This window comes from Schistocerca nitens, chromosome 8 (genome assembly GCF_023898315.1).
Source record: "Schistocerca nitens isolate TAMUIC-IGC-003100 chromosome 8, iqSchNite1.1, whole genome shotgun sequence".
In the NCBI taxonomy this organism is placed as follows: domain Eukaryota; kingdom Metazoa; phylum Arthropoda; class Insecta; order Orthoptera; family Acrididae; genus Schistocerca; species Schistocerca nitens.
Window position 1 is genome coordinate 24,319,497 of NC_064621.1, and position 24,049 is coordinate 24,343,545.

At 48.1% G+C, this 24,049-nt stretch overlaps 48 non-coding genes across 48 annotated transcripts; all 48 read left to right on the top strand.

Moving 5' to 3' along the window:
- Window positions 1–54: 54 nt before the first annotated feature.
- On the top strand, window positions 55–127 carry Trnak-cuu (transfer RNA lysine (anticodon CUU)). Its single transcript has one exon. It is a non-coding gene; the product is annotated as a tRNA-Lys (tRNA).
- A 321-nt stretch (window positions 128–448) lies between these two features.
- On the top strand, window positions 449–520 carry Trnat-agu (transfer RNA threonine (anticodon AGU)). The gene has a single exon. It is a non-coding gene; the product is annotated as a tRNA-Thr (tRNA).
- A 536-nt stretch (window positions 521–1,056) lies between these two features.
- Window positions 1,057–1,129, top strand: Trnar-ucg (transfer RNA arginine (anticodon UCG)). Its single transcript has one exon. It is a non-coding gene; the product is annotated as a tRNA-Arg (tRNA).
- Window positions 1,130–1,568: 439 nt separating this feature from the next.
- Window positions 1,569–1,641, top strand: Trnak-cuu (transfer RNA lysine (anticodon CUU)). Its single transcript has one exon. It is a non-coding gene; the product is annotated as a tRNA-Lys (tRNA).
- Window positions 1,642–1,962: 321 nt separating this feature from the next.
- Window positions 1,963–2,034, top strand: Trnat-agu (transfer RNA threonine (anticodon AGU)). The gene has a single exon. It is a non-coding gene; the product is annotated as a tRNA-Thr (tRNA).
- A 536-nt stretch (window positions 2,035–2,570) lies between these two features.
- Trnar-ucg (transfer RNA arginine (anticodon UCG)) lies at window positions 2,571–2,643 on the top strand. The gene has a single exon. It is a non-coding gene; the product is annotated as a tRNA-Arg (tRNA).
- Window positions 2,644–3,082: 439 nt separating this feature from the next.
- Trnak-cuu (transfer RNA lysine (anticodon CUU)) lies at window positions 3,083–3,155 on the top strand. Its single transcript has one exon. It is a non-coding gene; the product is annotated as a tRNA-Lys (tRNA).
- Window positions 3,156–3,476: 321 nt separating this feature from the next.
- Window positions 3,477–3,548, top strand: Trnat-agu (transfer RNA threonine (anticodon AGU)). Its single transcript has one exon. It is a non-coding gene; the product is annotated as a tRNA-Thr (tRNA).
- A 539-nt stretch (window positions 3,549–4,087) lies between these two features.
- Window positions 4,088–4,160, top strand: Trnar-ucg (transfer RNA arginine (anticodon UCG)). The gene has a single exon. It is a non-coding gene; the product is annotated as a tRNA-Arg (tRNA).
- A 439-nt stretch (window positions 4,161–4,599) lies between these two features.
- Window positions 4,600–4,672, top strand: Trnak-cuu (transfer RNA lysine (anticodon CUU)). Its single transcript has one exon. It is a non-coding gene; the product is annotated as a tRNA-Lys (tRNA).
- A 321-nt stretch (window positions 4,673–4,993) lies between these two features.
- On the top strand, window positions 4,994–5,065 carry Trnat-agu (transfer RNA threonine (anticodon AGU)). The gene has a single exon. It is a non-coding gene; the product is annotated as a tRNA-Thr (tRNA).
- A 536-nt stretch (window positions 5,066–5,601) lies between these two features.
- Window positions 5,602–5,674, top strand: Trnar-ucg (transfer RNA arginine (anticodon UCG)). Its single transcript has one exon. It is a non-coding gene; the product is annotated as a tRNA-Arg (tRNA).
- A 439-nt stretch (window positions 5,675–6,113) lies between these two features.
- On the top strand, window positions 6,114–6,186 carry Trnak-cuu (transfer RNA lysine (anticodon CUU)). Its single transcript has one exon. It is a non-coding gene; the product is annotated as a tRNA-Lys (tRNA).
- A 321-nt stretch (window positions 6,187–6,507) lies between these two features.
- Trnat-agu (transfer RNA threonine (anticodon AGU)) lies at window positions 6,508–6,579 on the top strand. The gene has a single exon. It is a non-coding gene; the product is annotated as a tRNA-Thr (tRNA).
- A 539-nt stretch (window positions 6,580–7,118) lies between these two features.
- On the top strand, window positions 7,119–7,191 carry Trnar-ucg (transfer RNA arginine (anticodon UCG)). Its single transcript has one exon. It is a non-coding gene; the product is annotated as a tRNA-Arg (tRNA).
- Window positions 7,192–7,630: 439 nt separating this feature from the next.
- Trnak-cuu (transfer RNA lysine (anticodon CUU)) lies at window positions 7,631–7,703 on the top strand. Its single transcript has one exon. It is a non-coding gene; the product is annotated as a tRNA-Lys (tRNA).
- Window positions 7,704–8,024: 321 nt separating this feature from the next.
- Window positions 8,025–8,096, top strand: Trnat-agu (transfer RNA threonine (anticodon AGU)). The gene has a single exon. It is a non-coding gene; the product is annotated as a tRNA-Thr (tRNA).
- A 536-nt stretch (window positions 8,097–8,632) lies between these two features.
- Trnar-ucg (transfer RNA arginine (anticodon UCG)) lies at window positions 8,633–8,705 on the top strand. Its single transcript has one exon. It is a non-coding gene; the product is annotated as a tRNA-Arg (tRNA).
- A 439-nt stretch (window positions 8,706–9,144) lies between these two features.
- On the top strand, window positions 9,145–9,217 carry Trnak-cuu (transfer RNA lysine (anticodon CUU)). The gene has a single exon. It is a non-coding gene; the product is annotated as a tRNA-Lys (tRNA).
- A 321-nt stretch (window positions 9,218–9,538) lies between these two features.
- Trnat-agu (transfer RNA threonine (anticodon AGU)) lies at window positions 9,539–9,610 on the top strand. The gene has a single exon. It is a non-coding gene; the product is annotated as a tRNA-Thr (tRNA).
- Window positions 9,611–10,146: 536 nt separating this feature from the next.
- On the top strand, window positions 10,147–10,219 carry Trnar-ucg (transfer RNA arginine (anticodon UCG)). The gene has a single exon. It is a non-coding gene; the product is annotated as a tRNA-Arg (tRNA).
- Window positions 10,220–10,658: 439 nt separating this feature from the next.
- Trnak-cuu (transfer RNA lysine (anticodon CUU)) lies at window positions 10,659–10,731 on the top strand. The gene has a single exon. It is a non-coding gene; the product is annotated as a tRNA-Lys (tRNA).
- Window positions 10,732–11,052: 321 nt separating this feature from the next.
- On the top strand, window positions 11,053–11,124 carry Trnat-agu (transfer RNA threonine (anticodon AGU)). The gene has a single exon. It is a non-coding gene; the product is annotated as a tRNA-Thr (tRNA).
- Window positions 11,125–11,663: 539 nt separating this feature from the next.
- On the top strand, window positions 11,664–11,736 carry Trnar-ucg (transfer RNA arginine (anticodon UCG)). Its single transcript has one exon. It is a non-coding gene; the product is annotated as a tRNA-Arg (tRNA).
- A 439-nt stretch (window positions 11,737–12,175) lies between these two features.
- Trnak-cuu (transfer RNA lysine (anticodon CUU)) lies at window positions 12,176–12,248 on the top strand. Its single transcript has one exon. It is a non-coding gene; the product is annotated as a tRNA-Lys (tRNA).
- A 321-nt stretch (window positions 12,249–12,569) lies between these two features.
- On the top strand, window positions 12,570–12,641 carry Trnat-agu (transfer RNA threonine (anticodon AGU)). The gene has a single exon. It is a non-coding gene; the product is annotated as a tRNA-Thr (tRNA).
- A 536-nt stretch (window positions 12,642–13,177) lies between these two features.
- Window positions 13,178–13,250, top strand: Trnar-ucg (transfer RNA arginine (anticodon UCG)). Its single transcript has one exon. It is a non-coding gene; the product is annotated as a tRNA-Arg (tRNA).
- A 439-nt stretch (window positions 13,251–13,689) lies between these two features.
- On the top strand, window positions 13,690–13,762 carry Trnak-cuu (transfer RNA lysine (anticodon CUU)). Its single transcript has one exon. It is a non-coding gene; the product is annotated as a tRNA-Lys (tRNA).
- A 321-nt stretch (window positions 13,763–14,083) lies between these two features.
- On the top strand, window positions 14,084–14,155 carry Trnat-agu (transfer RNA threonine (anticodon AGU)). Its single transcript has one exon. It is a non-coding gene; the product is annotated as a tRNA-Thr (tRNA).
- Window positions 14,156–14,691: 536 nt separating this feature from the next.
- Window positions 14,692–14,764, top strand: Trnar-ucg (transfer RNA arginine (anticodon UCG)). Its single transcript has one exon. It is a non-coding gene; the product is annotated as a tRNA-Arg (tRNA).
- A 439-nt stretch (window positions 14,765–15,203) lies between these two features.
- Trnak-cuu (transfer RNA lysine (anticodon CUU)) lies at window positions 15,204–15,276 on the top strand. Its single transcript has one exon. It is a non-coding gene; the product is annotated as a tRNA-Lys (tRNA).
- Window positions 15,277–15,597: 321 nt separating this feature from the next.
- Window positions 15,598–15,669, top strand: Trnat-agu (transfer RNA threonine (anticodon AGU)). The gene has a single exon. It is a non-coding gene; the product is annotated as a tRNA-Thr (tRNA).
- A 536-nt stretch (window positions 15,670–16,205) lies between these two features.
- Trnar-ucg (transfer RNA arginine (anticodon UCG)) lies at window positions 16,206–16,278 on the top strand. The gene has a single exon. It is a non-coding gene; the product is annotated as a tRNA-Arg (tRNA).
- A 439-nt stretch (window positions 16,279–16,717) lies between these two features.
- Window positions 16,718–16,790, top strand: Trnak-cuu (transfer RNA lysine (anticodon CUU)). The gene has a single exon. It is a non-coding gene; the product is annotated as a tRNA-Lys (tRNA).
- Window positions 16,791–17,111: 321 nt separating this feature from the next.
- Window positions 17,112–17,183, top strand: Trnat-agu (transfer RNA threonine (anticodon AGU)). The gene has a single exon. It is a non-coding gene; the product is annotated as a tRNA-Thr (tRNA).
- Window positions 17,184–17,719: 536 nt separating this feature from the next.
- On the top strand, window positions 17,720–17,792 carry Trnar-ucg (transfer RNA arginine (anticodon UCG)). Its single transcript has one exon. It is a non-coding gene; the product is annotated as a tRNA-Arg (tRNA).
- A 439-nt stretch (window positions 17,793–18,231) lies between these two features.
- Window positions 18,232–18,304, top strand: Trnak-cuu (transfer RNA lysine (anticodon CUU)). The gene has a single exon. It is a non-coding gene; the product is annotated as a tRNA-Lys (tRNA).
- A 321-nt stretch (window positions 18,305–18,625) lies between these two features.
- Trnat-agu (transfer RNA threonine (anticodon AGU)) lies at window positions 18,626–18,697 on the top strand. Its single transcript has one exon. It is a non-coding gene; the product is annotated as a tRNA-Thr (tRNA).
- A 536-nt stretch (window positions 18,698–19,233) lies between these two features.
- On the top strand, window positions 19,234–19,306 carry Trnar-ucg (transfer RNA arginine (anticodon UCG)). Its single transcript has one exon. It is a non-coding gene; the product is annotated as a tRNA-Arg (tRNA).
- Window positions 19,307–19,745: 439 nt separating this feature from the next.
- Trnak-cuu (transfer RNA lysine (anticodon CUU)) lies at window positions 19,746–19,818 on the top strand. The gene has a single exon. It is a non-coding gene; the product is annotated as a tRNA-Lys (tRNA).
- A 321-nt stretch (window positions 19,819–20,139) lies between these two features.
- Trnat-agu (transfer RNA threonine (anticodon AGU)) lies at window positions 20,140–20,211 on the top strand. Its single transcript has one exon. It is a non-coding gene; the product is annotated as a tRNA-Thr (tRNA).
- Window positions 20,212–20,747: 536 nt separating this feature from the next.
- On the top strand, window positions 20,748–20,820 carry Trnar-ucg (transfer RNA arginine (anticodon UCG)). Its single transcript has one exon. It is a non-coding gene; the product is annotated as a tRNA-Arg (tRNA).
- Window positions 20,821–21,259: 439 nt separating this feature from the next.
- On the top strand, window positions 21,260–21,332 carry Trnak-cuu (transfer RNA lysine (anticodon CUU)). The gene has a single exon. It is a non-coding gene; the product is annotated as a tRNA-Lys (tRNA).
- A 321-nt stretch (window positions 21,333–21,653) lies between these two features.
- Trnat-agu (transfer RNA threonine (anticodon AGU)) lies at window positions 21,654–21,725 on the top strand. Its single transcript has one exon. It is a non-coding gene; the product is annotated as a tRNA-Thr (tRNA).
- A 539-nt stretch (window positions 21,726–22,264) lies between these two features.
- Trnar-ucg (transfer RNA arginine (anticodon UCG)) lies at window positions 22,265–22,337 on the top strand. The gene has a single exon. It is a non-coding gene; the product is annotated as a tRNA-Arg (tRNA).
- Window positions 22,338–22,776: 439 nt separating this feature from the next.
- On the top strand, window positions 22,777–22,849 carry Trnak-cuu (transfer RNA lysine (anticodon CUU)). Its single transcript has one exon. It is a non-coding gene; the product is annotated as a tRNA-Lys (tRNA).
- A 321-nt stretch (window positions 22,850–23,170) lies between these two features.
- Window positions 23,171–23,242, top strand: Trnat-agu (transfer RNA threonine (anticodon AGU)). Its single transcript has one exon. It is a non-coding gene; the product is annotated as a tRNA-Thr (tRNA).
- A 539-nt stretch (window positions 23,243–23,781) lies between these two features.
- Window positions 23,782–23,854, top strand: Trnar-ucg (transfer RNA arginine (anticodon UCG)). The gene has a single exon. It is a non-coding gene; the product is annotated as a tRNA-Arg (tRNA).
- Window positions 23,855–24,049: the final 195 nt, after the last annotated feature.

A 24,049-nucleotide genomic window follows, 5' to 3' on the forward strand; every position in this document is an offset into this window, starting at 1 on the left:
ATAGATGGTCGCAGGTCCCATCAGTATTGTATGGCTCGTAAAGCATTGTGTGGAGCCCGGCTAGCTCAGTCGGTAGAGCATGAGACTCTTAATCTCAGGGTCGTGGGTTCGAGCCCCACGCTGGGCGGCGCAAAATTTTGTGTCTACGCGGATGCAACCTGCGCCCCTCTCGTGAGCCTTGCGTAACGAACGTAACGGGTTACGACGATGCCTAGCTTCGTATGAATATCAGAGGAATGGTATTTGAAGCTGAAAGTAACTCTGAAATGAAATAAATGTGTTGTTTTGGAATTTTAGGTGTACATCGATATCGTGTGAGATGTGTAGGAAAGCAGCAGCTGTGCTAACTAAATGCAAATAATGGTCGCTAATGCGGTGCGTTTCCAGCTGAAGATCTCCGATTCACTAGTCCATAAGAACAAAGTACCCGAAAAGCGCGCTAGGAGGCGCCTCCTTAGCTCAGTGGCAGAGCGCTGGTCTAGTAAACCAGAGGTCGTGAGTTCGATCCTCACAGGAGGCAAATGAATTTTGTAAAAGCCCCTCCCACCGTGGCCCTTTCGAAAAAAGCGGTCAAGGATAAAACAAATTATAAATGGGTGCGGTATTTAAGAAATGCTCTCGCAAATGAATAGTGCGAATGGTGCTATTAAAGTAGGCACCAGAAACTGCTGCTTTTGGGAGTCTCCGGAGAATGCCGACGTGAAATACTTAGTTCTTGTGATGTATTTTCTACCCCTGATACAGACCCTCGCGGCTGTCGTCGTCGTCGGCGCCGCCGCCGCTTTGGTAATAGCGGCAACTCGCCATTGTATCTCATAGGGTGAGGTACCTTCTGCAACCGACTGAGATGGCACTAAGCGATTGAAGCTGATTTGCACGCTCTTGTTTGATGAGCGTCATAAGGGCTTGAATGTAACTTGCGATGGGACACAGCAAGAAGTAGCGTCGCATTTTTAGTACTGAAATTGGAGAATTGCGTCAAAGATGGTAAATTCATTCCGGGAAGTGCACAAATGGCGGTAATGAGGTGTGTTTGGGGAAGCGTATTGCGCCAGTGACCGTGTGGCCTAATGGATAAGGCGTCGGACTTCGGATCCGAAGATTGCAGGTTCGAATCCTGTCACGGTCGAGTTTTTCCAGTTCTGCAAAAGATGCATGCTGTTTTACTGTGTTGTTTGAGTCCTACAAAACTAGTTGAAAGTTGCTGCTGTCCGCTTCCTGGCTGCAAACCGGCGTCTACCTGAAGCTCAAGCAAGACAAGGGTGATCTGTAGCGAAATTTTCGGCACAGAGCCGTTCAGGAGAGTTTTTGTTGGAACTACTGCGTCTGATTCAGGGCCCAAGAGCTACGCCACAGGCGTCTGCGCACAGTCGAGCATGTGTGTTGAATAATGGTGCTGATAGCCACGTATCATTTGAAGCAGATTTGATGCCTTTCGGAGACAATTTTTCATTGAATGGGATTGTAGCTCATTTGTGGCAGCAGGAGATAAGCTGTAGTCAAAAGGATCTTCCATAGATGGTCGCAGGTCCCATCAGTATTGTATGGCTCGTAAAGCATTGTGTGGAGCCCGGCTAGCTCAGTCGGTAGAGCATGAGACTCTTAATCTCAGGGTCGTGGGTTCGAGCCCCACGCTGGGCGGCGCAAAATTTTGTGTCTACGCGGATGCAACCTGCGCCCCTCTCGTGAGCCTTGCGTAACGAACGTAACGGGTTACGACGATGCCTAGCTTCGTATGAATATCAGAGGAATGGTATTTGAAGCTGAAAGTAACTCTGAAATGAAATAAATGTGTTGTTTTGGAATTTTAGGTGTACATCGATATCGTGTGAGATGTGTAGGAAAGCAGCAGCTGTGCTAACTAAATGCAAATAATGGTCGCTAATGCGGTGCGTTTCCAGCTGAAGATCTCCGATTCACTAGTCCATAAGAACAAAGTACCCGAAAAGCGCGCTAGGAGGCGCCTCCTTAGCTCAGTGGCAGAGCGCTGGTCTAGTAAACCAGAGGTCGTGAGTTCGATCCTCACAGGAGGCAAATGAATTTTGTAAAAGCCCCTCCCACCGTGGCCCTTTCGAAAAAAGCGGTCAAGGATAAAACAAATTATAAATGGGTGCGGTATTTAAGAAATGCTCTCGCAAATGAATAGTGCGAATGGTGCTATTAAAGTAGGCACCAGAAACTGCTGCTTTTGGGAGTCTCCGGAGAATGCCGTCGTGAAATACTTAGTTCTTGTGATGTATTTTCTACCCCTGATAGAGACCCTCGCGGCTGTCGTCGTCGTCGGCGCCGCCGCCGCTTTGGTAATAGCGGCAACTCGCCATTGTATCTCATAGGGTGAGGTACCTTCTGCAACCGACTGAGATGGCACTAAGCGATTGAAGCTGATTTGCACGCTCTTGTTTGATGAGCGTCATAAGGGCTTGAATGTAACTTGCGATGGGACACAGCAAGAAGTAGCGTCGCATTTTTAGTACTGAAATTGGAGAATTGCGTCAAAGATGGTAAATTCATTCCGGGAAGTGCACAAATGGCGGTAATGAGGTGTGTTTGGGGAAGCGTATTGCGCCAGTGACCGTGTGGCCTAATGGATAAGGCGTCGGACTTCGGATCCGAAGATTGCAGGTTCGAATCCTGTCACGGTCGAGTTTTTCCAGTTCTGCAAAAGATGCATGCTGTTTTACTGTGTTGTTTGAGTACTACAAAACTAGTTGAAAGTTGCTGCTGTCCGCTTCCTGGCTGCAAACCGGCGTCTACCTGAAGCTCAAGCAAGACAAGGGTGATCTGTAGCGAAATTTTCGGCACAGAGCCGTTCAGGAGAGTTTTTGTTGGAACTACTGCGTCTGATTCAGGGCCCAAGAGCTACGCCACAGGCGTCTGCGCACAGTCGAGCATGTGTGTTGAATAATGGTGCTGATAGCCACGTATCATTTGAAGCAGATTTGATGCCTTTCGGAGACAATTTTTCATTGAATGGGATTGTAGCTCATTTGTGGCAGCAGGAGATAAGCTGTAGTCAAAAGGATCTTCCATAGATGGTCGCAGGTCCCATCAGTATTGTATGGCTCGTAAAGCATTGTGTGGAGCCCGGCTAGCTCAGTCGGTAGAGCATGAGACTCTTAATCTCAGGGTCGTGGGTTCGAGCCCCACGCTGGGCGGCGCAAAATTTTGTGTCTACGCGGATGCAACCTGCGCCCCTCTCGTGAGCCTTGCGTAACGAACGTAACGGGTTACGACGATGCCTAGCTTCGTATGAATATCAGAGGAATGGTATTTGAAGCTGAAAGTAACTCTGAAATGAAATAAATGTGTTGTTTTGGAATTTTAGGTGTACATCGATATCGTGTGAGATGTGTAGGAAAGCAGCAGCTGTGCTAACTAAATGCAAATAATGGTCGCTAATGCGGTGCGTTTCCAGCTGAAGATCTCCGATTCACTAGTCCATAAGAACAAAGTACCCGAAAAGCGCGCTAGGAGGCGCCTCCTTAGCTCAGTGGCAGAGCGCTGGTCTAGTAAACCAGAGGTCGTGAGTTCGATCCTCACAGGAGGCAAATGAATTTTGTAAAAGCCCCTCCCACCGTGGCCCTTTCGAAAAAAGCGGTCAAGGATAAAACAAATTATAAATGGGTGCGGTATTTAAGAAATGCTCTCGCAAATGAATAGTGCGAATGGTGCTATTAAAGTAGGCACCAGAAACTGCTGCTTTTGGGAGTCTCCGGAGAATGCCGACGTGAAATACTTAGTTCTTGTGATGTATTTTCTACCCCTGATACAGACCCTCGCGGCTGTCGTCGTCGTCGTCGGCGCCGCCGCCGCTTTGGTAATAGCGGCAACTCGCCATTGTATCTCATAGGGTGAGGTACCTTCTGCAACCGACTGAGATGGCACTAAGCGATTGAAGCTGATTTGCACGCTCTTGTTTGATGAGCGTCATAAGGGCTTGAATGTAACTTGCGATGGGACACAGCAAGAAGTAGCGTCGCATTTTTAGTACTGAAATTGGAGAATTGCGTCAAAGATGGTAAATTCATTCCGGGAAGTGCACAAATGGCGGTAATGAGGTGTGTTTGGGGAAGCGTATTGCGCCAGTGACCGTGTGGCCTAATGGATAAGGCGTCGGACTTCGGATCCGAAGATTGCAGGTTCGAATCCTGTCACGGTCGAGTTTTTCCAGTTCTGCAAAAGATGCATGCTGTTTTACTGTGTTGTTTGAGTACTACAAAACTAGTTGAAAGTTGCTGCTGTCCGCTTCCTGGCTGCAAACCGGCGTCTACCTGAAGCTCAAGCAAGACAAGGGTGATCTGTAGCGAAATTTTCGGCACAGAGCCGTTCAGGAGAGTTTTTGTTGGAACTACTGCGTCTGATTCAGGGCCCAAGAGCTACGCCACAGGCGTCTGCGCACAGTCGAGCATGTGTGTTGAATAATGGTGCTGATAGCCACGTATCATTTGAAGCAGATTTGATGCCTTTCGGAGACAATTTTTCATTGAATGGGATTGTAGCTCATTTGTGGCAGCAGGAGATAAGCTGTAGTCAAAAGGATCTTCCATAGATGGTCGCAGGTCCCATCAGTATTGTATGGCTCGTAAAGCATTGTGTGGAGCCCGGCTAGCTCAGTCGGTAGAGCATGAGACTCTTAATCTCAGGGTCGTGGGTTCGAGCCCCACGCTGGGCGGCGCAAAATTTTGTGTCTACGCGGATGCAACCTGCGCCCCTCTCGTGAGCCTTGCGTAACGAACGTAACGGGTTACGACGATGCCTAGCTTCGTATGAATATCAGAGGAATGGTATTTGAAGCTGAAAGTAACTCTGAAATGAAATAAATGTGTTGTTTTGGAATTTTAGGTGTACATCGATATCGTGTGAGATGTGTAGGAAAGCAGCAGCTGTGCTAACTAAATGCAAATAATGGTCGCTAATGCGGTGCGTTTCCAGCTGAAGATCTCCGATTCACTAGTCCATAAGAACAAAGTACCCGAAAAGCGCGCTAGGAGGCGCCTCCTTAGCTCAGTGGCAGAGCGCTGGTCTAGTAAACCAGAGGTCGTGAGTTCGATCCTCACAGGAGGCAAATGAATTTTGTAAAAGCCCCTCCCACCGTGGCCCTTTCGAAAAAAGCGGTCAAGGATAAAACAAATTATAAATGGGTGCGGTATTTAAGAAATGCTCTCGCAAATGAATAGTGCGAATGGTGCTATTAAAGTAGGCACCAGAAACTGCTGCTTTTGGGAGTCTCCGGAGAATGCCGTCGTGAAATACTTAGTTCTTGTGATGTATTTTCTACCCCTGATAGAGACCCTCGCGGCTGTCGTCGTCGTCGGCGCCGCCGCCGCTTTGGTAATAGCGGCAACTCGCCATTGTATCTCATAGGGTGAGGTACCTTCTGCAACCGACTGAGATGGCACTAAGCGATTGAAGCTGATTTGCACGCTCTTGTTTGATGAGCGTCATAAGGGCTTGAATGTAACTTGCGATGGGACACAGCAAGAAGTAGCGTCGCATTTTTAGTACTGAAATTGGAGAATTGCGTCAAAGATGGTAAATTCATTCCGGGAAGTGCACAAATGGCGGTAATGAGGTGTGTTTGGGGAAGCGTATTGCGCCAGTGACCGTGTGGCCTAATGGATAAGGCGTCGGACTTCGGATCCGAAGATTGCAGGTTCGAATCCTGTCACGGTCGAGTTTTTCCAGTTCTGCAAAAGATGCATGCTGTTTTACTGTGTTGTTTGAGTACTACAAAACTAGTTGAAAGTTGCTGCTGTCCGCTTCCTGGCTGCAAACCGGCGTCTACCTGAAGCTCAAGCAAGACAAGGGTGATCTGTAGCGAAATTTTCGGCACAGAGCCGTTCAGGAGAGTTTTTGTTGGAACTACTGCGTCTGATTCAGGGCCCAAGAGCTACGCCACAGGCGTCTGCGCACAGTCGAGCATGTGTGTTGAATAATGGTGCTGATAGCCACGTATCATTTGAAGCAGATTTGATGCCTTTCGGAGACAATTTTTCATTGAATGGGATTGTAGCTCATTTGTGGCAGCAGGAGATAAGCTGTAGTCAAAAGGATCTTCCATAGATGGTCGCAGGTCCCATCAGTATTGTATGGCTCGTAAAGCATTGTGTGGAGCCCGGCTAGCTCAGTCGGTAGAGCATGAGACTCTTAATCTCAGGGTCGTGGGTTCGAGCCCCACGCTGGGCGGCGCAAAATTTTGTGTCTACGCGGATGCAACCTGCGCCCCTCTCGTGAGCCTTGCGTAACGAACGTAACGGGTTACGACGATGCCTAGCTTCGTATGAATATCAGAGGAATGGTATTTGAAGCTGAAAGTAACTCTGAAATGAAATAAATGTGTTGTTTTGGAATTTTAGGTGTACATCGATATCGTGTGAGATGTGTAGGAAAGCAGCAGCTGTGCTAACTAAATGCAAATAATGGTCGCTAATGCGGTGCGTTTCCAGCTGAAGATCTCCGATTCACTAGTCCATAAGAACAAAGTACCCGAAAAGCGCGCTAGGAGGCGCCTCCTTAGCTCAGTGGCAGAGCGCTGGTCTAGTAAACCAGAGGTCGTGAGTTCGATCCTCACAGGAGGCAAATGAATTTTGTAAAAGCCCCTCCCACCGTGGCCCTTTCGAAAAAAGCGGTCAAGGATAAAACAAATTATAAATGGGTGCGGTATTTAAGAAATGCTCTCGCAAATGAATAGTGCGAATGGTGCTATTAAAGTAGGCACCAGAAACTGCTGCTTTTGGGAGTCTCCGGAGAATGCCGACGTGAAATACTTAGTTCTTGTGATGTATTTTCTACCCCTGATACAGACCCTCGCGGCTGTCGTCGTCGTCGTCGGCGCCGCCGCCGCTTTGGTAATAGCGGCAACTCGCCATTGTATCTCATAGGGTGAGGTACCTTCTGCAACCGACTGAGATGGCACTAAGCGATTGAAGCTGATTTGCACGCTCTTGTTTGATGAGCGTCATAAGGGCTTGAATGTAACTTGCGATGGGACACAGCAAGAAGTAGCGTCGCATTTTTAGTACTGAAATTGGAGAATTGCGTCAAAGATGGTAAATTCATTCCGGGAAGTGCACAAATGGCGGTAATGAGGTGTGTTTGGGGAAGCGTATTGCGCCAGTGACCGTGTGGCCTAATGGATAAGGCGTCGGACTTCGGATCCGAAGATTGCAGGTTCGAATCCTGTCACGGTCGAGTTTTTCCAGTTCTGCAAAAGATGCATGCTGTTTTACTGTGTTGTTTGAGTACTACAAAACTAGTTGAAAGTTGCTGCTGTCCGCTTCCTGGCTGCAAACCGGCGTCTACCTGAAGCTCAAGCAAGACAAGGGTGATCTGTAGCGAAATTTTCGGCACAGAGCCGTTCAGGAGAGTTTTTGTTGGAACTACTGCGTCTGATTCAGGGCCCAAGAGCTACGCCACAGGCGTCTGCGCACAGTCGAGCATGTGTGTTGAATAATGGTGCTGATAGCCACGTATCATTTGAAGCAGATTTGATGCCTTTCGGAGACAATTTTTCATTGAATGGGATTGTAGCTCATTTGTGGCAGCAGGAGATAAGCTGTAGTCAAAAGGATCTTCCATAGATGGTCGCAGGTCCCATCAGTATTGTATGGCTCGTAAAGCATTGTGTGGAGCCCGGCTAGCTCAGTCGGTAGAGCATGAGACTCTTAATCTCAGGGTCGTGGGTTCGAGCCCCACGCTGGGCGGCGCAAAATTTTGTGTCTACGCGGATGCAACCTGCGCCCCTCTCGTGAGCCTTGCGTAACGAACGTAACGGGTTACGACGATGCCTAGCTTCGTATGAATATCAGAGGAATGGTATTTGAAGCTGAAAGTAACTCTGAAATGAAATAAATGTGTTGTTTTGGAATTTTAGGTGTACATCGATATCGTGTGAGATGTGTAGGAAAGCAGCAGCTGTGCTAACTAAATGCAAATAATGGTCGCTAATGCGGTGCGTTTCCAGCTGAAGATCTCCGATTCACTAGTCCATAAGAACAAAGTACCCGAAAAGCGCGCTAGGAGGCGCCTCCTTAGCTCAGTGGCAGAGCGCTGGTCTAGTAAACCAGAGGTCGTGAGTTCGATCCTCACAGGAGGCAAATGAATTTTGTAAAAGCCCCTCCCACCGTGGCCCTTTCGAAAAAAGCGGTCAAGGATAAAACAAATTATAAATGGGTGCGGTATTTAAGAAATGCTCTCGCAAATGAATAGTGCGAATGGTGCTATTAAAGTAGGCACCAGAAACTGCTGCTTTTGGGAGTCTCCGGAGAATGCCGACGTGAAATACTTAGTTCTTGTGATGTATTTTCTACCCCTGATACAGACCCTCGCGGCTGTCGTCGTCGTCGGCGCCGCCGCCGCTTTGGTAATAGCGGCAACTCGCCATTGTATCTCATAGGGTGAGGTACCTTCTGCAACCGACTGAGATGGCACTAAGCGATTGAAGCTGATTTGCACGCTCTTGTTTGATGAGCGTCATAAGGGCTTGAATGTAACTTGCGATGGGACACAGCAAGAAGTAGCGTCGCATTTTTAGTACTGAAATTGGAGAATTGCGTCAAAGATGGTAAATTCATTCCGGGAAGTGCACAAATGGCGGTAATGAGGTGTGTTTGGGGAAGCGTATTGCGCCAGTGACCGTGTGGCCTAATGGATAAGGCGTCGGACTTCGGATCCGAAGATTGCAGGTTCGAATCCTGTCACGGTCGAGTTTTTCCAGTTCTGCAAAAGATGCATGCTGTTTTACTGTGTTGTTTGAGTACTACAAAACTAGTTGAAAGTTGCTGCTGTCCGCTTCCTGGCTGCAAACCGGCGTCTACCTGAAGCTCAAGCAAGACAAGGGTGATCTGTAGCGAAATTTTCGGCACAGAGCCGTTCAGGAGAGTTTTTGTTGGAACTACTGCGTCTGATTCAGGGCCCAAGAGCTACGCCACAGGCGTCTGCGCACAGTCGAGCATGTGTGTTGAATAATGGTGCTGATAGCCACGTATCATTTGAAGCAGATTTGATGCCTTTCGGAGACAATTTTTCATTGAATGGGATTGTAGCTCATTTGTGGCAGCAGGAGATAAGCTGTAGTCAAAAGGATCTTCCATAGATGGTCGCAGGTCCCATCAGTATTGTATGGCTCGTAAAGCATTGTGTGGAGCCCGGCTAGCTCAGTCGGTAGAGCATGAGACTCTTAATCTCAGGGTCGTGGGTTCGAGCCCCACGCTGGGCGGCGCAAAATTTTGTGTCTACGCGGATGCAACCTGCGCCCCTCTCGTGAGCCTTGCGTAACGAACGTAACGGGTTACGACGATGCCTAGCTTCGTATGAATATCAGAGGAATGGTATTTGAAGCTGAAAGTAACTCTGAAATGAAATAAATGTGTTGTTTTGGAATTTTAGGTGTACATCGATATCGTGTGAGATGTGTAGGAAAGCAGCAGCTGTGCTAACTAAATGCAAATAATGGTCGCTAATGCGGTGCGTTTCCAGCTGAAGATCTCCGATTCACTAGTCCATAAGAACAAAGTACCCGAAAAGCGCGCTAGGAGGCGCCTCCTTAGCTCAGTGGCAGAGCGCTGGTCTAGTAAACCAGAGGTCGTGAGTTCGATCCTCACAGGAGGCAAATGAATTTTGTAAAAGCCCCTCCCACCGTGGCCCTTTCGAAAAAAGCGGTCAAGGATAAAACAAATTATAAATGGGTGCGGTATTTAAGAAATGCTCTCGCAAATGAATAGTGCGAATGGTGCTATTAAAGTAGGCACCAGAAACTGCTGCTTTTGGGAGTCTCCGGAGAATGCCGTCGTGAAATACTTAGTTCTTGTGATGTATTTTCTACCCCTGATAGAGACCCTCGCGGCTGTCGTCGTCGTCGGCGCCGCCGCCGCTTTGGTAATAGCGGCAACTCGCCATTGTATCTCATAGGGTGAGGTACCTTCTGCAACCGACTGAGATGGCACTAAGCGATTGAAGCTGATTTGCACGCTCTTGTTTGATGAGCGTCATAAGGGCTTGAATGTAACTTGCGATGGGACACAGCAAGAAGTAGCGTCGCATTTTTAGTACTGAAATTGGAGAATTGCGTCAAAGATGGTAAATTCATTCCGGGAAGTGCACAAATGGCGGTAATGAGGTGTGTTTGGGGAAGCGTATTGCGCCAGTGACCGTGTGGCCTAATGGATAAGGCGTCGGACTTCGGATCCGAAGATTGCAGGTTCGAATCCTGTCACGGTCGAGTTTTTCCAGTTCTGCAAAAGATGCATGCTGTTTTACTGTGTTGTTTGAGTACTACAAAACTAGTTGAAAGTTGCTGCTGTCCGCTTCCTGGCTGCAAACCGGCGTCTACCTGAAGCTCAAGCAAGACAAGGGTGATCTGTAGCGAAATTTTCGGCACAGAGCCGTTCAGGAGAGTTTTTGTTGGAACTACTGCGTCTGATTCAGGGCCCAAGAGCTACGCCACAGGCGTCTGCGCACAGTCGAGCATGTGTGTTGAATAATGGTGCTGATAGCCACGTATCATTTGAAGCAGATTTGATGCCTTTCGGAGACAATTTTTCATTGAATGGGATTGTAGCTCATTTGTGGCAGCAGGAGATAAGCTGTAGTCAAAAGGATCTTCCATAGATGGTCGCAGGTCCCATCAGTATTGTATGGCTCGTAAAGCATTGTGTGGAGCCCGGCTAGCTCAGTCGGTAGAGCATGAGACTCTTAATCTCAGGGTCGTGGGTTCGAGCCCCACGCTGGGCGGCGCAAAATTTTGTGTCTACGCGGATGCAACCTGCGCCCCTCTCGTGAGCCTTGCGTAACGAACGTAACGGGTTACGACGATGCCTAGCTTCGTATGAATATCAGAGGAATGGTATTTGAAGCTGAAAGTAACTCTGAAATGAAATAAATGTGTTGTTTTGGAATTTTAGGTGTACATCGATATCGTGTGAGATGTGTAGGAAAGCAGCAGCTGTGCTAACTAAATGCAAATAATGGTCGCTAATGCGGTGCGTTTCCAGCTGAAGATCTCCGATTCACTAGTCCATAAGAACAAAGTACCCGAAAAGCGCGCTAGGAGGCGCCTCCTTAGCTCAGTGGCAGAGCGCTGGTCTAGTAAACCAGAGGTCGTGAGTTCGATCCTCACAGGAGGCAAATGAATTTTGTAAAAGCCCCTCCCACCGTGGCCCTTTCGAAAAAAGCGGTCAAGGATAAAACAAATTATAAATGGGTGCGGTATTTAAGAAATGCTCTCGCAAATGAATAGTGCGAATGGTGCTATTAAAGTAGGCACCAGAAACTGCTGCTTTTGGGAGTCTCCGGAGAATGCCGACGTGAAATACTTAGTTCTTGTGATGTATTTTCTACCCCTGATACAGACCCTCGCGGCTGTCGTCGTCGTCGTCGGCGCCGCCGCCGCTTTGGTAATAGCGGCAACTCGCCATTGTATCTCATAGGGTGAGGTACCTTCTGCAACCGACTGAGATGGCACTAAGCGATTGAAGCTGATTTGCACGCTCTTGTTTGATGAGCGTCATAAGGGCTTGAATGTAACTTGCGATGGGACACAGCAAGAAGTAGCGTCGCATTTTTAGTACTGAAATTGGAGAATTGCGTCAAAGATGGTAAATTCATTCCGGGAAGTGCACAAATGGCGGTAATGAGGTGTGTTTGGGGAAGCGTATTGCGCCAGTGACCGTGTGGCCTAATGGATAAGGCGTCGGACTTCGGATCCGAAGATTGCAGGTTCGAATCCTGTCACGGTCGAGTTTTTCCAGTTCTGCAAAAGATGCATGCTGTTTTACTGTGTTGTTTGAGTACTACAAAACTAGTTGAAAGTTGCTGCTGTCCGCTTCCTGGCTGCAAACCGGCGTCTACCTGAAGCTCAAGCAAGACAAGGGTGATCTGTAGCGAAATTTTCGGCACAGAGCCGTTCAGGAGAGTTTTTGTTGGAACTACTGCGTCTGATTCAGGGCCCAAGAGCTACGCCACAGGCGTCTGCGCACAGTCGAGCATGTGTGTTGAATAATGGTGCTGATAGCCACGTATCATTTGAAGCAGATTTGATGCCTTTCGGAGACAATTTTTCATTGAATGGGATTGTAGCTCATTTGTGGCAGCAGGAGATAAGCTGTAGTCAAAAGGATCTTCCATAGATGGTCGCAGGTCCCATCAGTATTGTATGGCTCGTAAAGCATTGTGTGGAGCCCGGCTAGCTCAGTCGGTAGAGCATGAGACTCTTAATCTCAGGGTCGTGGGTTCGAGCCCCACGCTGGGCGGCGCAAAATTTTGTGTCTACGCGGATGCAACCTGCGCCCCTCTCGTGAGCCTTGCGTAACGAACGTAACGGGTTACGACGATGCCTAGCTTCGTATGAATATCAGAGGAATGGTATTTGAAGCTGAAAGTAACTCTGAAATGAAATAAATGTGTTGTTTTGGAATTTTAGGTGTACATCGATATCGTGTGAGATGTGTAGGAAAGCAGCAGCTGTGCTAACTAAATGCAAATAATGGTCGCTAATGCGGTGCGTTTCCAGCTGAAGATCTCCGATTCACTAGTCCATAAGAACAAAGTACCCGAAAAGCGCGCTAGGAGGCGCCTCCTTAGCTCAGTGGCAGAGCGCTGGTCTAGTAAACCAGAGGTCGTGAGTTCGATCCTCACAGGAGGCAAATGAATTTTGTAAAAGCCCCTCCCACCGTGGCCCTTTCGAAAAAAGCGGTCAAGGATAAAACAAATTATAAATGGGTGCGGTATTTAAGAAATGCTCTCGCAAATGAATAGTGCGAATGGTGCTATTAAAGTAGGCACCAGAAACTGCTGCTTTTGGGAGTCTCCGGAGAATGCCGACGTGAAATACTTAGTTCTTGTGATGTATTTTCTACCCCTGATACAGACCCTCGCGGCTGTCGTCGTCGTCGGCGCCGCCGCCGCTTTGGTAATAGCGGCAACTCGCCATTGTATCTCATAGGGTGAGGTACCTTCTGCAACCGACTGAGATGGCACTAAGCGATTGAAGCTGATTTGCACGCTCTTGTTTGATGAGCGTCATAAGGGCTTGAATGTAACTTGCGATGGGACACAGCAAGAAGTAGCGTCGCATTTTTAGTACTGAAATTGGAGAATTGCGTCAAAGATGGTAAATTCATTCCGGGAAGTGCACAAATGGCGGTAATGAGGTGTGTTTGGGGAAGCGTATTGCGCCAGTGACCGTGTGGCCTAATGGATAAGGCGTCGGACTTCGGATCCGAAGATTGCAGGTTCGAATCCTGTCACAGTCGAGTTTTTCCAGTTCTGCAAAAGATTCATGCTGTTTTACTGTGTTGTTTGAGTCCTACAAAACTAGTTGAAAGTTGCTGCTGTCCGCTTCCTGGCTGCAAACCGGCGTCTACCTGAAGCTCAAGCAAGACAAGGGTGATCTGTAGCGAAATTTTCGGCACAGAGCCGTTCAGGAGAGTTTTTGTTGGAACTACTGCGTCTGATTCAGGGCCCAAGAGCTACGCCACAGGCGTCTGCGCACAGTCGAGCATGTGTGTTGAATAATGGTGCTGATAGCCACGTATCATTTGAAGCAGATTTGATGCCTTTCGGAGACAATTTTTCATTGAATGGGATTGTAGCTCATTTGTGGCAGCAGGAGATAAGCTGTAGTCAAAAGGATCTTCCATAGATGGTCGCAGGTCCCATCAGTATTGTATGGCTCGTAAAGCATTGTGTGGAGCCCGGCTAGCTCAGTCGGTAGAGCATGAGACTCTTAATCTCAGGGTCGTGGGTTCGAGCCCCACGCTGGGCGGCGCAAAATTTTGTGTCTACGCGGATGCAACCTGCGCCCCTCTCGTGAGCCTTGCGTAACGAACGTAACGGGTTACGACGATGCCTAGCTTCGTATGAATATCAGAGGAATGGTATTTGAAGCTGAAAGTAACTCTGAAATGAAATAAATGTGTTGTTTTGGAATTTTAGGTGTACATCGATATCGTGTGAGATGTGTAGGAAAGCAGCAGCTGTGCTAACTAAATGCAAATAATGGTCGCTAATGCGGTGCGTTTCCAGCTGAAGATCTCCGATTCACTAGTCCATAAGAACAAAGTACCCGAAAAGCGCGCTAGGAGGCGCCTCCTTAGCTCAGTGGCAGAGCGCTGGTCTAGTAAACCAGAGGTCGTGAGTTCGATCCTCACAGGAGGCAAATGAATTTTGTAAAAGCCCCTCCCACCGTGGCCCTTTCGAAAAAAGCGGTCAAGGATAAAACAAATTATAAATGGGTGCGGTATTTAAGAAATGCTCTCGCAAATGAATAGTGCGAATGGTGCTATTAAAGTAGGCACCAGAAACTGCTGCTTTTGGGAGTCTCCGGAGAATGCCGACGTGAAATACTTAGTTCTTGTGATGTATTTTCTACCCCTGATACAGACCCTCGCGGCTGTCGTCGTCGTCGGCGCCGCCGCCGCTTTGGTAATAGCGGCAACTCGCCATTGTATCTCATAGGGTGAGGTACCTTCTGCAACCGACTGAGATGGCACTAAGCGATTGAAGCTGATTTGCACGCTCTTGTTTGATGAGCGTCATAAGGGCTTGAATGTAACTTGCGATGGGACACAGCAAGAAGTAGCGTCGCATTTTTAGTACTGAAATTGGAGAATTGCGTCAAAGATGGTAAATTCATTCCGGGAAGTGCACAAATGGCGGTAATGAGGTGTGTTTGGGGAAGCGTATTGCGCCAGTGACCGTGTGGCCTAATGGATAAGGCGTCGGACTTCGGATCCGAAGATTGCAGGTTCGAATCCTGTCACAGTCGAGTTTTTCCAGTTCTGCAAAAGATTCATGCTGTTTTACTGTGTTGTTTGAGTCCTACAAAACTAGTTGAAAGTTGCTGCTGTCCGCTTCCTGGCTGCAAACCGGCGTCTACCTGAAGCTCAAGCAAGACAAGGGTGATCTGTAGCGAAATTTTCGGCACAGAGCCGTTCAGGAGAGTTTTTGTTGGAACTACTGCGTCTGATTCAGGGCCCAAGAGCTACGCCACAGGCGTCTGCGCACAGTCGAGCATGTGTGTTGAATAATGGTGCTGATAGCCACGTATCATTTGAAGCAGATTTGATGCCTTTCGGAGACAATTTTTCATTGAATGGGATTGTAGCTCATTTGTGGCAGCAGGAGATAAGCTGTAGTCAAAAGGATCTTCCATAGATGGTCGCAGGTCCCATCAGTATTGTATGGCTCGTAAAGCATTGTGTGGAGCCCGGCTAGCTCAGTCGGTAGAGCATGAGACTCTTAATCTCAGGGTCGTGGGTTCGAGCCCCACGCTGGGCGGCGCAAAATTTTGTGTCTACGCGGATGCAACCTGCGCCCCTCTCGTGAGCCTTGCGTAACGAACGTAACGGGTTACGACGATGCCTAGCTTCGTATGAATATCAGAGGAATGGTATTTGAAGCTGAAAGTAACTCTGAAATGAAATAAATGTGTTGTTTTGGAATTTTAGGTGTACATCGATATCGTGTGAGATGTGTAGGAAAGCAGCAGCTGTGCTAACTAAATGCAAATAATGGTCGCTAATGCGGTGCGTTTCCAGCTGAAGATCTCCGATTCACTAGTCCATAAGAACAAAGTACCCGAAAAGCGCGCTAGGAGGCGCCTCCTTAGCTCAGTGGCAGAGCGCTGGTCTAGTAAACCAGAGGTCGTGAGTTCGATCCTCACAGGAGGCAAATGAATTTTGTAAAAGCCCCTCCCACCGTGGCCCTTTCGAAAAAAGCGGTCAAGGATAAAACAAATTATAAATGGGTGCGGTATTTAAGAAATGCTCTCGCAAATGAATAGTGCGAATGGTGCTATTAAAGTAGGCACCAGAAACTGCTGCTTTTGGGAGTCTCCGGAGAATGCCGACGTGAAATACTTAGTTCTTGTGATGTATTTTCTACCCCTGATACAGACCCTCGCGGCTGTCGTCGTCGTCGGCGCCGCCGCCGCTTTGGTAATAGCGGCAACTCGCCATTGTATCTCATAGGGTGAGGTACCTTCTGCAACCGACTGAGATGGCACTAAGCGATTGAAGCTGATTTGCACGCTCTTGTTTGATGAGCGTCATAAGGGCTTGAATGTAACTTGCGATGGGACACAGCAAGAAGTAGCGTCGCATTTTTAGTACTGAAATTGGAGAATTGCGTCAAAGATGGTAAATTCATTCCGGGAAGTGCACAAATGGCGGTAATGAGGTGTGTTTGGGGAAGCGTATTGCGCCAGTGACCGTGTGGCCTAATGGATAAGGCGTCGGACTTCGGATCCGAAGATTGCAGGTTCGAATCCTGTCACGGTCGAGTTTTTCCAGTTCTGCAAAAGATGCATGCTGTTTTACTGTGTTGTTTGAGTACTACAAAACTAGTTGAAAGTTGCTGCTGTCCGCTTCCTGGCTGCAAACCGGCGTCTACCTGAAGCTCAAGCAAGACAAGGGTGATCTGTAGCGAAATTTTCGGCACAGAGCCGTTCAGGAGAGTTTTTGTTGGAACTACTGCGTCTGATTCAGGGCCCAAGAGCTACGCCACAGGCGTCTGCGCACAGTCGAGCATGTGTGTTGAATAATGGTGCTGATAGCCACGTATCATTTGAAGCAGATTTGATGCCTTTCGGAGACAATTTTTCATTGAATGGGATTGTAGCTCATTTGTGGCAGCAGGAGATAAGCTGTAGTCAAAAGGATCTTCCATAGATGGTCGCAGGTCCCATCAGTATTGTATGGCTCGTAAAGCATTGTGTGGAGCCCGGCTAGCTCAGTCGGTAGAGCATGAGACTCTTAATCTCAGGGTCGTGGGTTCGAGCCCCACGCTGGGCGGCGCAAAATTTTGTGTCTACGCGGATGCAACCTGCGCCCCTCTCGTGAGCCTTGCGTAACGAACGTAACGGGTTACGACGATGCCTAGCTTCGTATGAATATCAGAGGAATGGTATTTGAAGCTGAAAGTAACTCTGAAATGAAATAAATGTGTTGTTTTGGAATTTTAGGTGTACATCGATATCGTGTGAGATGTGTAGGAAAGCAGCAGCTGTGCTAACTAAATGCAAATAATGGTCGCTAATGCGGTGCGTTTCCAGCTGAAGATCTCCGATTCACTAGTCCATAAGAACAAAGTACCCGAAAAGCGCGCTAGGAGGCGCCTCCTTAGCTCAGTGGCAGAGCGCTGGTCTAGTAAACCAGAGGTCGTGAGTTCGATCCTCACAGGAGGCAAATGAATTTTGTAAAAGCCCCTCCCACCGTGGCCCTTTCGAAAAAAGCGGTCAAGGATAAAACAAATTATAAATGGGTGCGGTATTTAAGAAATGCTCTCGCAAATGAATAGTGCGAATGGTGCTATTAAAGTAGGCACCAGAAACTGCTGCTTTTGGGAGTCTCCGGAGAATGCCGTCGTGAAATACTTAGTTCTTGTGATGTATTTTCTACCCCTGATAGAGACCCTCGCGGCTGTCGTCGTCGTCGGCGCCGCCGCCGCTTTGGTAATAGCGGCAACTCGCCATTGTATCTCATAGGGTGAGGTACCTTCTGCAACCGACTGAGATGGCACTAAGCGATTGAAGCTGATTTGCACGCTCTTGTTTGATGAGCGTCATAAGGGCTTGAATGTAACTTGCGATGGGACACAGCAAGAAGTAGCGTCGCATTTTTAGTACTGAAATTGGAGAATTGCGTCAAAGATGGTAAATTCATTCCGGGAAGTGCACAAATGGCGGTAATGAGGTGTGTTTGGGGAAGCGTATTGCGCCAGTGACCGTGTGGCCTAATGGATAAGGCGTCGGACTTCGGATCCGAAGATTGCAGGTTCGAATCCTGTCACGGTCGAGTTTTTCCAGTTCTGCAAAAGATGCATGCTGTTTTACTGTGTTGTTTGAGTACTACAAAACTAGTTGAAAGTTGCTGCTGTCCGCTTCCTGGCTGCAAACCGGCGTCTACCTGAAGCTCAAGCAAGACAAGGGTGATCTGTAGCGAAATTTTCGGCACAGAGCCGTTCAGGAGAGTTTTTGTTGGAACTACTGCGTCTGATTCAGGGCCCAAGAGCTACGCCACAGGCGTCTGCGCACAGTCGAGCATGTGTGTTGAATAATGGTGCTGATAGCCACGTATCATTTGAAGCAGATTTGATGCCTTTCGGAGACAATTTTTCATTGAATGGGATTGTAGCTCATTTGTGGCAGCAGGAGATAAGCTGTAGTCAAAAGGATCTTCCATAGATGGTCGCAGGTCCCATCAGTATTGTATGGCTCGTAAAGCATTGTGTGGAGCCCGGCTAGCTCAGTCGGTAGAGCATGAGACTCTTAATCTCAGGGTCGTGGGTTCGAGCCCCACGCTGGGCGGCGCAAAATTTTGTGTCTACGCGGATGCAACCTGCGCCCCTCTCGTGAGCCTTGCGTAACGAACGTAACGGGTTACGACGATGCCTAGCTTCGTATGAATATCAGAGGAATGGTATTTGAAGCTGAAAGTAACTCTGAAATGAAATAAATGTGTTGTTTTGGAATTTTAGGTGTACATCGATATCGTGTGAGATGTGTAGGAAAGCAGCAGCTGTGCTAACTAAATGCAAATAATGGTCGCTAATGCGGTGCGTTTCCAGCTGAAGATCTCCGATTCACTAGTCCATAAGAACAAAGTACCCGAAAAGCGCGCTAGGAGGCGCCTCCTTAGCTCAGTGGCAGAGCGCTGGTCTAGTAAACCAGAGGTCGTGAGTTCGATCCTCACAGGAGGCAAATGAATTTTGTAAAAGCCCCTCCCACCGTGGCCCTTTCGAAAAAAGCGGTCAAGGATAAAACAAATTATAAATGGGTGCGGTATTTAAGAAATGCTCTCGCAAATGAATAGTGCGAATGGTGCTATTAAAGTAGGCACCAGAAACTGCTGCTTTTGGGAGTCTCCGGAGAATGCCGACGTGAAATACTTAGTTCTTGTGATGTATTTTCTACCCCTGATACAGACCCTCGCGGCTGTCGTCGTCGTCGGCGCCGCCGCCGCTTTGTTAATAGCGGCAACTCGCCATTGTATCTCATAGGGTGAGGTACCTTCTGCAACCGACTGAGATGGCACTAAGCGATTGAAGCTGATTTGCACGCTCTTGTTTGATGAGCGTCATAAGGGCTTGAATGTAACTTGCGATGGGACACAGCAAGAAGTAGCGTCGCATTTTTAGTACTGAAATTGGAGAATTGCGTCAAAGATGGTAAATTCATTCCGGGAAGTGCACAAATGGCGGTAATGAGGTGTGTTTGGGGAAGCGTATTGCGCCAGTGACCGTGTGGCCTAATGGATAAGGCGTCGGACTTCGGATCCGAAGATTGCAGGTTCGAGTCCTGTCACGGTCGAGTTTTTCCAGTTCTGCAAAAGATGCATGCTGTTTTACTGTGTTGTTTGAGTACTACAAAACTAGTTGAAAGTTGCTGCTGTCCGCTTCCTGGCTGCAAACCGGCGTCTACCTGAAGCTCAAGCAAGACAAGGGTGATCTGTAGCGAAATTTTCGGCACAGAGCCGTTCAGGAGAGTTTTTGTTGGAACTACTGCGTCTGATTCAGGGCCCAAGAGCTACGCCACAGGCGTCTGCGCACAGTCGAGCATGTGTGTTGAATAATGGTGCTGATAGCCACGTATCATTTGAAGCAGATTTGATGCCTTTCGGAGACAATTTTTCATTGAATGGGATTGTAGCTCATTTGTGGCAGCAGGAGATAAGCTGTAGTCAAAAGGATCTTCCATAGATGGTCGCAGGTCCCATCAGTATTGTATGGCTCGTAAAGCATTGTGTGGAGCCCGGCTAGCTCAGTCGGTAGAGCATGAGACTCTTAATCTCAGGGTCGTGGGTTCGAGCCCCACGCTGGGCGGCGCAAAATTTTGTGTCTACGCGGATGCAACCTGCGCCCCTCTCGTGAGCCTTGCGTAACGAACGTAACGGGTTACGACGATGCCTAGCTTCGTATGAATATCAGAGGAATGGTATTTGAAGCTGAAAGTAACTCTGAAATGAAATAAATGTGTTGTTTTGGAATTTTAGGTGTACATCGATATCGTGTGAGATGTGTAGGAAAGCAGCAGCTGTGCTAACTAAATGCAAATAATGGTCGCTAATGCGGTGCGTTTCCAGCTGAAGATCTCCGATTCACTAGTCCATAAGAACAAAGTACCCGAAAAGCGCGCTAGGAGGCGCCTCCTTAGCTCAGTGGCAGAGCGCTGGTCTAGTAAACCAGAGGTCGTGAGTTCGATCCTCACAGGAGGCAAATGAATTTTGTAAAAGCCCCTCCCACCGTGGCCCTTTCGAAAAAAGCGGTCAAGGATAAAACAAATTATAAATGGGTGCGGTATTTAAGAAATGCTCTCGCAAATGAATAGTGCGAATGGTGCTATTAAAGTAGGCACCAGAAACTGCTGCTTTTGGGAGTCTCCGGAGAATGCCGACGTGAAATACTTAGTTCTTGTGATGTATTTTCTACCCCTGATACAGACCCTCGCGGCTGTCGTCGTCGTCGGCGCCGCCGCCGCTTTGGTAATAGCGGCAACTCGCCATTGTATCTCATAGGGTGAGGTACCTTCTGCAACCGACTGAGATGGCACTAAGCGATTGAAGCTGATTTGCACGCTCTTGTTTGATGAGCGTCATAAGGGCTTGAATGTAACTTGCGATGGGACACAGCAAGAAGTAGCGTCGCATTTTTAGTACTGAAATTGGAGAATTGCGTCAAAGATGGTAAATTCATTCCGGGAAGTGCACAAATGGCGGTAATGAGGTGTGTTTGGGGAAGCGTATTGCGCCAGTGACCGTGTGGCCTAATGGATAAGGCGTCGGACTTCGGATCCGAAGATTGCAGGTTCGAATCCTGTCACGGTCGAGTTTTTCCAGTTCTGCAAAAGATGCATGCTGTTTTACTGTGTTGTTTGAGTACTACAAAACTAGTTGAAAGTTGCTGCTGTCCGCTTCCTGGCTGCAAACCGGCGTCTACCTGAAGCTCAAGCAAGACAAGGGTGATCTGTAGCGAAATTTTCGGCACAGAGCCGTTCAGGAGAGTTTTTGTTGGAACTACTGCGTCTGATTCAGGGCCCAAGAGCTACGCCACAGGCGTCTGCGCACAGTCGAGCATGTGTGTTGAATAATGGTGCTGATAGCCACGTATCATTTGAAGCAGATTTGATGCCTTTCGGAGACAATTTTTCATTGAATGGGATTGTAGCTCATTTGTGGCAGCAGGAGATAAGCTGTAGTCAAAAGGATCTTCCATAGATGGTCGCAGGTCCCATCAGTATTGTATGGCTCGTAAAGCATTGTGTGGAGCCCGGCTAGCTCAGTCGGTAGAGCATGAGACTCTTAATCTCAGGGTCGTGGGTTCGAGCCCCACGCTGGGCGGCGCAAAATTTTGTGTCTACGCGGATGCAACCTGCGCCCCTCTCGTGAGCCTTGCGTAACGAACGTAACGGGTTACGACGATGCCTAGCTTCGTATGAATATCAGAGGAATGGTATTTGAAGCTGAAAGTAACTCTGAAATGAAATAAATGTGTTGTTTTGGAATTTTAGGTGTACATCGATATCGTGTGAGATGTGTAGGAAAGCAGCAGCTGTGCTAACTAAATGCAAATAATGGTCGCTAATGCGGTGCGTTTCCAGCTGAAGATCTCCGATTCACTAGTCCATAAGAACAAAGTACCCGAAAAGCGCGCTAGGAGGCGCCTCCTTAGCTCAGTGGCAGAGCGCTGGTCTAGTAAACCAGAGGTCGTGAGTTCGATCCTCACAGGAGGCAAATGAATTTTGTAAAAGCCCCTCCCACCGTGGCCCTTTCGAAAAAAGCGGTCAAGGATAAAACAAATTATAAATGGGTGCGGTATTTAAGAAATGCTCTCGCAAATGAATAGTGCGAATGGTGCTATTAAAGTAGGCACCAGAAACTGCTGCTTTTGGGAGTCTCCGGAGAATGCCGACGTGAAATACTTAGTTCTTGTGATGTATTTTCTACCCCTGATACAGACCCTCGCGGCTGTCGTCGTCGTCGTCGGCGCCGCCGCCGCTTTGGTAATAGCGGCAACTCGCCATTGTATCTCATAGGGTGAGGTACCTTCTGCAACCGACTGAGATGGCACTAAGCGATTGAAGCTGATTTGCACGCTCTTGTTTGATGAGCGTCATAAGGGCTTGAATGTAACTTGCGATGGGACACAGCAAGAAGTAGCGTCGCATTTTTAGTACTGAAATTGGAGAATTGCGTCAAAGATGGTAAATTCATTCCGGGAAGTGCACAAATGGCGGTAATGAGGTGTGTTTGGGGAAGCGTATTGCGCCAGTGACCGTGTGGCCTAATGGATAAGGCGTCGGACTTCGGATCCGAAGATTGCAGGTTCGAATCCTGTCACGGTCGAGTTTTTCCAGTTCTGCAAAAGATGCATGCTGTTTTACTGTGTTGTTTGAGTACTACAAAACTAGTTGAAAGTTGCTGCTGTCCGCTTCCTGGCTGCAAACCGGCGTCTACCTGAAGCTCAAGCAAGACAAGGGTGATCTGTAGCGAAATTTTCGGCACAGAGCCGTTCAGGAGAGTTTTTGTTGGAACTACTGCGTCTGATTCAGGGCCCAAGAGCTACGCCACAGGCGTCTGCGCACAGTCGAGCATGTGTGTTGAATAATGGTGCTGATAGCCACGTATCATTTGAAGCAGATTTGATGCCTTTCGGAGACAATTTTTCATTGAATGGGATTGTAGCTCATTTGTGGCAGCAGGAGATAAGCTGTAGTCAAAAGGATCTTCCATAGATGGTCGCAGGTCCCATCAGTATTGTATGGCTCGTAAAGCATTGTGTGGAGCCCGGCTAGCTCAGTCGGTAGAGCATGAGACTCTTAATCTCAGGGTCGTGGGTTCGAGCCCCACGCTGGGCGGCGCAAAATTTTGTGTCTACGCGGATGCAACCTGCGCCCCTCTCGTGAGCCTTGCGTAACGAACGTAACGGGTTACGACGATGCCTAGCTTCGTATGAATATCAGAGGAATGGTATTTGAAGCTGAAAGTAACTCTGAAATGAAATAAATGTGTTGTTTTGGAATTTTAGGTGTACATCGATATCGTGTGAGATGTGTAGGAAAGCAGCAGCTGTGCTAACTAAATGCAAATAATGGTCGCTAATGCGGTGCGTTTCCAGCTGAAGATCTCCGATTCACTAGTCCATAAGAACAAAGTACCCGAAAAGCGCGCTAGGAGGCGCCTCCTTAGCTCAGTGGCAGAGCGCTGGTCTAGTAAACCAGAGGTCGTGAGTTCGATCCTCACAGGAGGCAAATGAATTTTGTAAAAGCCCCTCCCACCGTGGCCCTTTCGAAAAAAGCGGTCAAGGATAAAACAAATTATAAATGGGTGCGGTATTTAAGAAATGCTCTCGCAAATGAATAGTGCGAATGGTGCTATTAAAGTAGGCACCAGAAACTGCTGCTTTTGGGAGTCTCCGGAGAATGCCGACGTGAAATACTTAGTTCTTGTGATGTATTTTCTACCCCTGATACAGACCCTCGCGGCTGTCGTCGTCGTCGTCGGCGCCGCCGCCGCTTTGGTAATAGCGGCAACTCGCCATTGTATCTCATAGGGTGAGGTACCTTCTGCAACCGACTGAGATGGCACTAAGCGATTGAAGCTGATTTGCACGCTCTTGTTTGATGAGCGTCATAAGGGCTTGAATGTAACTTGCGATGGGACACAGCAAGAAGTAGCGTCGCATTTTTAGTACTGAAATTGGAGAATTGCGTCAAAGATGGTAAATTCATTCCGGGAAGTGCACAAATGGCGGTAATGAGGTGTGTTTGGGGAAGCGTATTGCGCCAGTGACCGTGTGGCCTAATGGATAAGGCGTCGGACTTCGGATCCGAAGATTGCAGGTTCGAATCCTGTCACGGTCGAGTTTTTCCAGTTCTGCAAAAGATGCATGCTGTTTTACTGTGTTGTTTGAGTACTACAAAACTAGTTGAAAGTTGCTGCTGTCCGCTTCCTGGCTGCAAACCGGCGTCTACCTGAAGCTCAAGCAAGACAAGGGTGATCTGTAGCGAAATTTTCGGCACAGAGCCGTTCAGGAGAGTTTTTGTTGGAACTACTGC